This window comes from Leptosomus discolor, chromosome 1 (assembly GCF_034619465.1).
Source record: "Leptosomus discolor isolate bLepDis1 chromosome 1, bLepDis1.hap2, whole genome shotgun sequence".
Classification (NCBI taxonomy): Eukaryota; Metazoa; Chordata; class Aves; order Leptosomiformes; family Leptosomidae; genus Leptosomus; species Leptosomus discolor.
In genome coordinates, this window is record NC_141391.1 from 21,248,356 (window position 1) to 21,259,708 (window position 11,353).

Sequence of the window (11,353 nt, forward strand, 5' to 3'; positions counted from 1 at the left end):
AGCAAAATTCCTGGTAGTAATCCCTCCCTAACAGTCTGTTAACTCTAAATTGCAAACCATGAAAAGAAGAACATTTCTACTTTTACATTTACGTATCTGATTTCTTAGGACATTATCTTATTTCTTCATGTAGGAATGAAAATTTGGGTTTAAACTGTTAAGAAGGTCTGAACCCTTCATGATTCAAATGCACCTTACAGATTCAACTAGTTCTGGGAAACAGTAAAAATGTCAGCACGCATCCTATGAGCAGGCACTGCTCAGAACATACCCAGGATGCAGTTTGCCAAAACAATTGAAGATATACTCATCTTAAGCATTCACACTAAAAATAATCAACTTCTAGTTCCACAGTTGCAAAGAAAACCTTCCAAGAGATAGCAGAAACTGCCATCACCTGTCACCATTTGTATTTGTGTGGTTTACATATGGATAAATACATACATATATCTATACCAAATCCCATTAGTTAGAAATTAGTATTCCCATATACTAAGGAAATTAATCTCCTAACATCCATGTGATGGAGCATTCTGGATGAGAACTTTAACATCCAGCTATGAACTAATCACCCCAGAAGCTCTTCAATGAAAAAACAACAACAAAACAAAACAAAAAAAAACCCAAAGCAAACCAAAAAAATCAATCTGGCACTTCCAGACATTAGCATAGGAAGTTATGATAAATCAGACAAATCACCTTCTACAGGTACCTGTCCTTCCCCTTGCAGGACTGTATTTTTTCAGATCATAGATTCATAGAATGTTTTAGGTTGGAAGGGACCTTTAACGATCATCTAGTCCACACACACACCCCACCACAGGCCAGGACATCTTTCACTAGATCGGGTCGCTCAAAGCCCCATCCAATCTGGCCTTGAACACTGCCAGGGAGGGGGCAGCCACAGCTTCTCTGGGCAACCTCTTCCAGTGTCTCACCACCCTCATCCTAAAAAGTTTCTTCCTTAAGTGCAATCTTAAGTCCGCCCTCTCTCAGTTTAAAACCATTGCCCCTTGTCCTGTCACTATAGGGCTTGGTATAAAGTCTCTCTCCATCCTTCTTATAAGGCCCTTTTGTATGTTGAAAGGCCACTATAAGGTCTCCCCAGAGCCTTCTCTTCTCCAGGATGAACAACCCCAACTCTCTCAGCCCTTCTTCACAGGGGGGCTCTTCCAGCCCTGTCTGAAGTGAGGGGGGGTGAACTCCACTCTATCAGTTCAACACCCTATTTATCGAAAAAATTTTTAGTGCTTAAATCAATGTTGTCATTTCCATTGTTAGGCTTGTACACGTAACATTTGACCTTCAAATATGGAGCATCACAACATCACTAACATTCCCTACTGTTGCATACTTTGAAGTCTCCTGGACCAACGATAAAACACCATAAAGAACACTAACCTCAGTTCAGAAAATCCTGTGACATTCTTCTGTTATAAGAACCAATGTCTAGACTGAAAAATTTTTTCAGCCCATACAAAACTAATGGATTTGTTATTCTTACCACTCTAGAGCAAGTCTCACAAAAGCAACTTAAAGATTCCCATCTTAAAAGTGTTCTTTAATCTAATGATGAAAGTTTGTGATGCTGTCATAGTTCACTGAGGGAAATATATTTAGCAACCAAGAAATTCCACAGCAAAATCTGTATTAAAGTCTCCAGCTTATCCCAATTTTAAACTAAGATAATCCCTCTCAAATATTTTATATACTATTACGTGGTTTTACCATAGCTTAGAGCACAGATTGAACAATAAAGTAATATGATGAACATTTTAGATAGCTCACAAAGCACATCATGAAGTCTCTGATTTAATTACAACTTCTGCATTTTATCTTTATTTTTTTATAAATTACAATGGCATCTGTGAAAAGCAAACTCGTTAAACACAAAAAAACCCCCACAAACCCACAACTCACTTTGCCTTGTCCACAGAAATGGAAACATGTATCTCCTGTACTAGAATTAATATCTAATGAAGTAGAAGAACTGTAAGATTTGCCAGAAAGTGTTAAACCTGTGTTATTATGCCATGCATAATAAATGACTGCTAAAAATATAATTTGTTGTATACCTTAAGAATCTGTCCTCCTTCTGGGTATCTTCTTAAGATATCTTTAAGAAAATCAACAAGTGGTGGAGTTGTTTGTCCAAAACGACCTAAAAACAAACAAACAAAAAATAATCTGTGTATTATGCTACTATGCACTTAATTTCAGATTAAAAAAAATTGCTGGGAATTTAGAAAACTTTTTTACACTAACTCAAGGCCTGATACTGTAAAATCTTGTCTCTCCAAAAGCAACTGTAAAAATACTGCATCATAACTCTTCTTATTAAAAAAATTAAAATGGTAGTCTTGATGTTACGGTCAGCATGCTGTTTCATATCTAAATGAAATAAATTTGGGGGCTAAGTTTTTGCATCAGTTATACCCCAACTACTGGATGTTCAAATGTAGCAACTTCTAAAGGACTACTACTTCTGAAGTAGTAGGACAGTATTCTAGGGCAGCAGTGGCTCTAATTTGTTTATACCAAGTGATGATCCCTATTGACAACCACAGGCACAGTACGCTTTGGCTCTAGTGTATGTACACTTCCTGCTCTGGCGTATCGCGGTGCTGGGCCTGGTGCCAGCTTTCGTGTTACGTGGGCTCAGCCCTGCAGGGAAGAGTCTCAAAAAGGTCCTACCAAGAGTTATGAAGTTCTGCTCCAAGAGCAAGGGTCTATCATAGAACGAAAGGTTCACTACTTTTCAATTCAAACTCCAGTCTGAGACTAAAAGCAGCTCCTTAAATCCAGACCTCTAAAACATTTGCTTCAAACAAATATTAATGATGCAAACCCCATAAGCAAAACTCTACTGATGCCCCATCTATCACTTCCTTTTAAAGTTATTCATAAAGTAATTATTCTCTCTCCCCCCCCTTCTTCATATTTGTGTGTTTATGAAGTACACAGATTCAAAACATACAGATTATATAAATTATGGACTAGAACATTATTTTAAAAAAAAACCCCACAATCCTCAGCAGTGTGGAAAAAGGGGACAAATAAGAGATCTAGTTGCTGAGAAAAAATTCAAGTAAAAATATCAAACATCTTGAGGAAAAATTCATATTGCTCTTTGTTTAAGATAATTTAATAATATCAATAAAAAAAAAAACAACCAAGAAACTGATCGCAACTCACAGCTGGAAGCATGTAAAATATTTTGTAACTTTTCCTATTATTTTCACAGCATACAGAAGTACATGAAAGTCAACATGCAATATGCAAAGTTCCAAAACAAGGTGAACTGATCAATTGTATGGGAAGTTTGGGTGTTTCTTTTCTTAGGAGAAATTCTCTAAAATCAAGAAACCAATCTCTAAGTCTGAGGCAGGCAAGCTAACAGGAAGTGTTTAAACAACACATTTCACTATGGGAACCACAAAAACAGACAAGTAACCTTTAAGCGATAGGGAGGAAGATAGACATTACTCTGATTCTTTACATCTAAGAGCAGAGCTGCTCTATGTACATCACAAAAATTACTATGTCTAGAGCTCATGACTTACTGCATCCTATCGAAGGCTGAACTGAATTTTTGTGAGTATTAGATCTGGTCATATTTAACACAGAACTGGTTCCACAAATCTGACGGAGAAACTTTTTTCACAGTAAGGGCAGGAACAGGACCCCAGAGAGCCTGTGCAGCCTCCATCCTTGGAGGCTTTCCAAACTCAGCCAGATCAACCCTTGAGCAAACTGCTCCAACCTCAGAGCTGACCCTGCTTTGAGCATGTTTGGAATAGAAACTTTCTGATGTCCCCTCCAACATGAATTCTTCTGTGATCGTATGAAAAGATTACGCAATTATTCAACAGACAGCAGTGATGAAGACAAAGGTGACATGAGTGATCTTCAGAGCACCTCAGCAAACAACGCACTTGGCCCTACTGACCATGCACTTCCCGGAGTTGGAAATTCAGGGCCTTCCTTCATTCATCTGCTGTAAGGAAACATCTCAGAACTGAAGGACTCCAGAATGAACACAAAAGGCTGATACTAAAGCCTTCAGGTCTTTTAGATCAACGCACATCAGAGTTGCGGGCCAAAAGAAGTTAAGTGCTTTATCTAGACATGGACTGCTTAGAGTGATATCTCTAAGAAAATCTCACAGCCAAATACTCCATTCCTAGGCAAGAAAAACAGCAACAGCTTTTCTTTCCCATGAAGGACTTCTTAGGGCTAGTACACTATCTTCTCCATATACTTGCATGGGAAAAAAAACAGCTCAGAGGAGAAAAAAAGAACCTTTTTATTTAGTCTATCACAGCCTACATACAGCAAAAAAGTTATCAGAGCAAACAGTCAAGAATAAAAGAAAAACGTTTCATGCCATAGAACCACGATGTCCATTTTCATAGATGTTTTCTAACCATTGCAGGTTCTACAGAATATGAAAATGAACACTTCACTTCCCTCTGTCACTGGAAAACCATAATCCAGTACACTCATAGCTCACATAGGCTAAGAAATACAACATTTTGTGACACCAAATAAAATATGTGCATGAAAGGCAGGGTTTCCTGCTTCACCCTACCATCCCATTACATCTATTTCATACCCTTATAACAAAGTTATTGTTAAAATAATATTAATACTAGCAACTAAGTAACATAATCATTACAGATTTTAACTAGAGCATATCTGAAGAAAGACATTCAGGTATCACAATCTAATTCAAGATACCATATAAACTGAAATTTTTTGCAATAAAAATGTAACTAAAAACACAGAATCAAAATAAAAACAACGAACCAAATAACAACCAAAAAAAAAACCCAAAGAGAAGAAATCAAAAGCTTTTTACCAGTGTTATAGTTTTCTACACAGTGGTTATGAAAAGATATCCTCTCAGTATCTGAATAGCTTATATGTACTCAGCTCATTTTACATGAGATAAGACAGCTAATAATGCTACTGAAAAGCAAGTTCTATTTATTCCAAAGTCCAGGAATATTCTCATTTCTACACATGACATTACAAAGAAAAAAATTAAACACCAAGGCACTTAAAAAGGGAAGTTTAATTTTGCTGGAGCAGAATGAAAATAACAAGTGAAGCGATACCTAGGACATATTAGAAAAATAATTGCTTCCTATTTAAAGAAGAGAGTAATTTCAAGTAACTCCAGGTTGCATTAGAAGATGCTTTGACCTTCCAGTTTATAAAGACACAAGTATTTTTCATACCTCCTCCTTTCAACCCTTTTGACTGAAGCTTCAGAAAAACTTGATTTTGAGATTTCTGAAGATCCACAATCCTCATACCATCAGATAACTGAAAAAATAAGACAGAACTTGATCAGAACATTCTGCAGCATAAATAATTTACTGTAGCTCCATTTCCTACATACTTATCCTATGAAGTCTGGTTTTATCTAGAACTATACAAATACTATGAAACATCCGGTATTCAGTTTGAGCAGCACCTTCAGTCCCTGAGGCCTAGGATGGTCTCTTTTGCCTAATGATACTCCTCAGATGAAGTATCAGTTTGTTAGTAGCAGGACTGAAAAAACAGCTGCAAGCAAATCAGGTGGAAAAAATGCCTATAGAAGCACACTAAGAGCAAGCCACGGCCTCCCATTTTTACCACTGAAAAGTTCCACGTTCTGGGAACTTCTGAAAGCATACAACTAGAGCAGTTACTGTTCTAAGGTGCATTGCCATAAAGGAAAAAAAAAAAAAAAAAACAACATATACAAGAAGTAAAGTATACAGGAAGTACATGGCCTACGTACTCCAAAAGGGACATATAGGTATGCATTTCACAGGAGTTTTAAACCAAGCAGTATCAGCTCAAAGCAGCTAGCAACACAGAATGTGTAGAGACAAAAGTAGGTCACAGAAACACCCCTGAAGAATTCACCAGCCTAATCTCCCCATTACATCTACGTACAGACCTATGGACTCATGGGGAACATCACAGAGAAACTAGGGCAAACTAAGCAACAAATTCGTTAGCAGCCATTGGGAAAACTATTTAGTAATCATAGCACATAATGGTTTTCTTGCAATTCTAGTTTCATTTTATGTCCCAGTCATAGAGGACGTGATACCAAAATAGTCATATATGATGTGATGTTATCCTGCATACCATAACAATGAATGTAGAATTAGAAGCTGCACTGCGCTAACTAGAAACTTAACCAATGCAAATTATTTTCCATGTCTATTAAACTATATTAAAAATTTGTTATATGAAATTATATTATTATATTAGTCTCAGTTTATAGCAAAGTTCAGGACTACTTCCTCACTTCAATGGGTAAAATCAAATCACTAGAAAGAATTCGGTGCTTACACAGATGTAGATGCTTACAATCTAATAACATTTAATAAGCAAGACAGTCCTAGTCCACAGTATTCAGGCATAAATTAAAATCTTTAATAAGAAAAAAACCTATATTCCTTTTCACTTACAACAGTTTTACATAGTACTCACAACAACAGAAACGTTATACTTGAGCTGATCTTGTCTCAAGCTGTAAAATAGGTTACACTGTGTATACCACCTGCCCAGGACTCACTAAAATAAAATAAAATAAAATAAAATAAAATAAAATAATCCACAGAATGCTGTAACCCATCACCAAGCATTAAAGGGACAGAATAACTGAATTTTCTCAGGTGGGATTTTTGTACCAAAACACCAGCAGAAACTAGGAGATTGAATGGATTCAAATTAATCATTTAACCCCATAAGGATCTACGAGAGAAAGAGATACTGGATTTTACTTAATATCTGTAAATTGCATGTAGCAGCTTTAATGCAAAAAAAAAAAAATTAATGATGAATATTCGACTATGTCAGTAAGTTTAAAATAATTTGATCCCAATAAACAGGAGTTTAAAAGTTTATAAAGGATTTTCAAAATTGCTACAGTACCTAATAAATAAACCCATATGTATTCCAGTTTAATATTAAGAAAAACAAACCACAAAATAGCTTAGTCTGCTTCCTGACTGTTCCCTGCCAAAAGATCATTTTGTGTGCCAGACAGAGTGCTTCTCAGGTCTTCTCTTTCAGATGAATTTTAGAAAGTGATATACAGATATCCTTCCTCCCAAACCAGAAAGGCTTAGAGAGAACAAAATCAAGGACACACAAAACCAGGCAAGAAAATAAGAAGATAAACTACAAGGGTAGTTTGTTTCAAACCTGAGCCCTCAAAGACTACTTGTGTTCCCCATGTAGGTTCTTAAAAGCTTCTTAGGCAATACAGCTACTAGCACTCAGTCGTTTTCGAGCATCATAGAATGGTTTGGGTTGGAAGGGCCCTTTAAAGACCATGTAGTCCAACCCCTCCCCATCATAGGCAGGGACACCCTTCACTAGACTGGGTCATTCAAAACTGCATCCAACCAGACCCTGAACATTTCCAGTGATGGGGCATCCACAACTTCTCTGGGTAACCTGTTCCAATGTCTCACTACCCTCATCCTAAAAAATTCCTTCCTTACGTCCAGTCTAAGTCTACCCTCTTTCCGTTTAAAACCATTGCCCCTTGTCCTATCACTACAGGACTTGATATAAAGTCTCTCTCCATACTTCTTAAAGCCCCCTTTATACATTGAAAAGCTGCGATAACATCTCTCTGAAGCCTTCTCCTCTCCTCTATGCATTTCAAGTCCCCTTGCCCTATTTAACCCTAATTTCTAACCACTCCCCTCTCTCGCCTTCTTGCCTCTACTCATCCTGTCCCACCAATATCTCCAGGTTCCTGCTTCCCAAGAGTGGTTAGAAGCATGCAAAGCAGGACTAAAACGGTGACCCCAGGCTGATGCCTTCAACAGAACAAGGTCATTCATTCATTTGACTCTCTCTTGTACCCAGACCTCAATTTTTAACTTGTAAGAGCTTCCTGTCATGCTGATGTCAATTCCACTGCTGAAGCTAGCCAGCAGGTAGAAAATCGATTAAAGATCGAAAGAAAGCCAGAACAAGCCCATCAGCACTCTCAGGTGAATCTTCTGCTCCCTCCCAAAGAAATAAGGATAAAGCACATGGATTATGTCAGGGAAAAAAAAAAAAAAAAAAAAAAAAAGACACAAAAACTCGAATGATACAAGCTGGCACCACCAAGAGAAGTAAGAGAGTTAGCTGCCTGTCCCAAACGACCTCCTTGCTTCCCGTGAGAGACCCACATCCAAGCCCAGGCACCAGAAGACCTGGCAAGACGCAAAAAGCTGCCGGGTGGGGACTGCCAGCCACCGCAGGGCTGCAAGAGGCCACCAGGGAAGCGGAGGAGCCGCCGCCGCCCGCCCCGCCGCGCCCCCTCACCTCTCTCCCGCGGTGCCACAGCCGCTGCTCGGCGCGGGGAAAGCCGGCTTCCGCGTCAATCCGCGCCTTCACGTCCCCCACTGCCGCGGAGGGCGGCACCTCGAAGGTCCTGCAGCCCAGGCAGTCATGGAGGACGGTCACCCGGGCCAGCCTGCGAGAACACGACAGACACCAACTGAGGACAGACACGCAGCGCCCTGCCCCGGCGCCCACCCGCCGCCTGATCGCCCTCCCCTTCGGGCAGCCCGGAGGCCCGGGACGGACGGGCGAGCGCCTGCCCCCTCGCCGCGGGGGAAAGAGCCCCCGGGCCTCCGAGCAGAGCCGCTCCCGCAGCGCCGCACGCCCGCGGCCTCCTGTCCCGTCCCGCCCCGTCGCGTCGCCACTCACATGCCCGCCGCGGCACACAAAGGACCGTTAGCTGCGGCCGCCGCCGCCGCTCCCCGCACGGGGAAGGGGTGGGACTGCGCACGGCGGCGGGAGGGAGGGGCTCACCCTGAGGTCTGCGCCGCGGAGGAAGAGGGAGGAGGGAGCGGGTGGAGGAGCCGCCCCAAAGCCAGCAGCAGCGGCTGCAGGGTGAGGTCAGCTCAGCCCGGCCCGGCCCGGCCCTCAGCGGGTCCTCGGCGGCGGGTCGTGGCTGGGCTCGGCTCGGCCCGGCCCGGCCCGCCTGCCGCCGCGCAGAGAGGCCCCGCAGATGGGGCTTCCCGGCTCCGCGGAGCTGGCGGAGGCTTCCCGCGACCCTGTCGCCGATTCGCGAGGCTCGTCGCTGCAGCTGCCTGGCAGGGCCTTCGGGCGGGCGAGCTCGGCCGCGGGGCAGGATGCAGCTTGGCCTGGCCGGCGGTGTGTGTCAGGCATGAGGCTGCCAGAGCCGTGACTATCGCGGAGATCCAGAGACGTCGCCGCACGCAGATTCCTCCTGCAGCAGGGCAGGCCGGCAGGGAAGCACACTGGTGTTCCAGCCGATTCCCAGCGTTCAGGGACCACCGCATGGAGCGCGCAAAGTTACAGCTGATAAACTTCGTGTTTCTCAAGGGTGCAGAACACAGAACGAAACATGATTTTTCTGCTTTTCTGTCAGTCACTTGATTGATCATGAATATTTCTTGGTGTTGATCTTCTGCTTTATCTCACAGGGTAGATGGTAAGTCCTAATGCCGTTCGAGACTTAGGGAAAGGCCTCACTCTCCTGAAAACAGAGCTTTAGTCTTATCTGTGGTCCCAATGAGCTAAGGGGACCTTGAGGACCTTGTGGTCAACTAGAAACCTCCAAGGTTCATTGTGTGCACAGTTCTGCACCTGGGACCATGGGCTGAATAGCAGCCCAGCTTCAGAGGAGTTGGTGCATACCAGGCTGAATATGAGGCAAGAGCATGCTCTCTCTAGAAGGAGGATGACTAGCAGATCAAGAGAAGTGAGTCTCTGCTCAGTGCTGGTGAAGCTGGATCTAGGATACTGTGACCAGAATGTGGTATTTTGGGCTTCCTCGGTTCCAGATCCCCACAGAGGACTACTGACACCATCAGGGGCCCAAAGCACATGACCTACAAGGAGAGGATGGGGGACTTGGGCTTGTTTGGTCTGAAGAAGAGGAGACTAAGATGCAATATAGTAACATCCTGCAGCTACCCGAAGGGCAGGTACAAAGGCAATGGAACTAAACTCTCCCTAACAGCGTTAGACTAACAAAGGGCAATGGCAACAAACTGCAGCTTGGGAGGTTCGCGCTGGACAGCAGGAAAAATCTCACTAGGAGAGCAGTACAGTACTGGTATGGGTTTGTCTAGAGGCACTCTTCATAGTGGGGTATTTTCAAGGCTTAGCCATGACTGACCTGATCCAGTATTGGTGATCCTCCTGTTTTGAGAAGGAAGATGGACTACAGACCTCCAGCCAACAATTCCATTTCGTTCCAACAGGTCCTCAATTCCAATCACTGACTAAACTAGAGCATTTATGCCTTTACTTAGTGACAGGGAGTTAAAACTGCTACTTGGCAGCAACGGATAGCAGAGATTCTGTGGAAGGGGTGTCCTAGTTTTGGCTGGGATAGAGTTAATTTTCTTCCTAGTAGCTGGTACAGTGCTGTGTTTTGGATGAGAATAATGTGGATAACACGCTGATATTTTAGTTGTTGCTGAGCAGTGCTTACAGTAAGTTAAGGACTTTTCAGCTTTTCATACTGCCCTGCCAGCAAGAAGGCTGGGGGTGCACAAGAAGCTGTGAGGGGACACAGCCAGGACAGGTGAGCCAAACCAGCCAAGGGGTTAGTCTGTACTGTATGACAACATGCTGAACTGGGGGGAGTTGGACGGGGGTTTGTCACCCACTGCTTGGGTACTGGCTGGGCATCAGTCAGCAGGTGGTGCGGAATTGCCCTGTTCATCACTTGTTTTGTATATTCGTTTATCATCATTGTTTTCCCTTCCTTTTCTGTCGTATTAAACAGTCTTTATCTCAACCCACAATTTTAACTTTTTTCCCCAATTCTCTTCCCCATCCCACTGAGGGTGAGTGAGTGAACAGCTGTGTGGTGTTTAGATGCCTGATGGGTTAAGCCACAACAACAGGGAAGGACACAATGAACCTGTTTGCAGAAACTGTATCAAGCGAAGAAAATAGTCCACTTAAAATGGAAGGAAGCTGAAAAACCACAAAGGTCAGGTGGATCAGGATACAACACTGTATCTAGGTAGACAGAGTTTTACCAGTGCTGTGACATCTTAAAGCCATAGAATGGTTTGGGTCAGAAGGGACCTCAAAGACCATCTAGTTCCAACCCCTCTGCCATGGGCAAGAACACCTCCCACCAGACCAGGTTGCTCCCAGCCCCATCCAGCCTGGCCTTGAACACTGCCAGGGAGGGGGCAGCCACAGCTTCTCTGGGCAACCTGTGCCAGTGTCTCACCACCCTCACAGGAAAGAACTTCTTCCTAAAGTCTAATCTAAATCTCCCCTCTTACAGTTTGAAACCATTACCCCTTGTCCTATTATTGCACTCCCTGACAAAGAGTCCCTCCCC